The sequence below is a fragment of the Hylobates moloch genome, unplaced genomic scaffold (assembly GCF_009828535.3).
Source record: "Hylobates moloch isolate HMO894 unplaced genomic scaffold, HMol_V3 SCAFFOLD_11305, whole genome shotgun sequence".
In the NCBI taxonomy this organism is placed as follows: Eukaryota; Metazoa; Chordata; class Mammalia; order Primates; family Hylobatidae; genus Hylobates; species Hylobates moloch.
The window spans coordinates 1-1,902 of NW_026663580.1; the positions used below are offsets into that span (position 1 = coordinate 1).

At 35.3% G+C, this 1,902-nt stretch overlaps 1 non-coding gene across 1 annotated transcript; it reads right to left on the reverse strand.

Annotated features, from left to right (window-relative positions):
* Positions 1–749: 749 nt before the first annotated feature.
* LOC116465836 (U6 spliceosomal RNA) lies at positions 750–856 on the reverse strand. Its single transcript, XR_004247273.1, has one exon. It is a non-coding gene; the product is annotated as a U6 spliceosomal RNA (small nuclear RNA).
* Positions 857–1,902: the final 1,046 nt, after the last annotated feature.

Below are 1,902 nucleotides of genomic sequence, written 5' to 3' on the forward strand. Positions count from 1 at the left end.
ATATACATATGTATGTATATGTGTATATACACATAACATTTTATGTATACCAATAAAGAATACTATTTAGGAGAGAGTTCTGTTATCATTTTTAAAGGTGAGATTGCTTAGCCATTTGGTATTTTTCTCCTTGCATTGTACAAGTTCCATAGATTCTGTTTAGATTCTGGCCCCAAATCTTAAGCCTGCTTGTTCTGAGAAGTCACTTCTTTGGGGTCCTTAATCCCTATGCTAGAATATTTCTGGTCTGTCCACAAATACGATTGGCAAAATGTTATCTCCTTATTGAGCCTCTGTTTCCCTGCCATTGTGGTTCTACCTGACCTTCTGCATCCTGTATGTGTTTCTGCCTACGTGTGGCCTTGGGAAGGATACTTTAGTTTCTTTCCTTTGACAAGAAGACTAACTTCTTTGGGATCCAAACACAAAATGCTCCATTCACTGGCAGAAGCTGGATTGTCATAAAATGTCTTGTGTAACACTTCTAAATACCTTTTCTTATTACAGCAGTGCAAGGTTGCACCTGTTCAGCCACATTGCATGCAGTGTTGTCTGGGTAACACCAGTAGAAGGACACAAAACAAAATAGGAATGAATCAACTTAGAGTCTCAGTTGACTTTTCCCTTTCTTTCTGAATTTTTGGTGCCATTTTCACAAAACTCATGGTTTACTTTATTCCTATGAATCATATAATTTCCTTTCTTCACTTTACTTGTAGAAATATATTACAATATTATTTTCTTTTTAAAAAAATATGGAATGCTTCATGAATTTGCATGTCATCCTTGCACAGGGACCATGCTAATCTTCTGTGTGTCATTCCAATTTTAGTATATGTGGTGCTGAAGTGAGCACTACAATATTATTTTTAAATTGAAAAATCATTGGCTATGAAGACATATATTTTTCCTTTGTCTCAGAATCACACAGTCCTCATATCAATTTATGCATTTTCCTAAAGTGAAAGGACATTGATCAATTTTTCGCTATACTGTTATACAAAAATACATGGAATCATATCAGTCAGGATAATCTCAATTATGCTTCAGTGACAACCAGCCCTGAATTTCAGTGATGCAATAAGATTTATATCTTACTCATGCTACCTCCCAGTGTGGGTTGACTGGGGAGCCAAGGTCATCCAGGTCTCTTAGGGCCCCAGGCTGACAGAAGCTCCATTTCAATTCACACTCTCATCATCCATCACACACGCACGAAATAGGGAAATGTGGCAAATTGTGCACTGGCTCCTAAAGTTTTGGGCCAGAAGTGACATGTCACTTTATTCATATTTCATTGGCCAAAGCAAGTCCCATGGTCAAGCATAATTTCAAAAGGGGAGAAGAGTCCAAACCTGTTGTATTTCCAAAGGGAGATGAACTGGACTATGTGTAAACAGCCCCAGTGACTCCGGTAGTACCTTAGAAAGAATTAATCTCACCAGAAATGCAAGTAATTAAAAATATTTAAATATATAAAGAAAGAAAACAATAGTGCTGCCAAGTAACAGTGCTATGGTCACTCTCTTACACTGATTATGAAATATTTCTGAAAAGCAATTTAGAAATATGTATTTATCAAGCACCTCAAAAATCATCCATAAATTTTGGACCTTATTTACACTTTCAGAATTTAGCCTCATAAGGATAAAAATTGTAAATATCTAAATGTCTACTAAAGGGGAATTGGTAAATCTACTACCATAGCACACATAATGTAATATTATATAGCCACCAAATATCATAGTTTTGAATAATTTAAAATGGTAAAATGCTCAGGATGTAACGTTAGGTGAAAACTATCAGGGTATAATAGTGTTTTCAATATTAACTCATTAAAGAACCTTAGTGGTAGTTATCTCTGGTAGGTGGGATTAAGATTTTTAATTCCCATTTTTATAC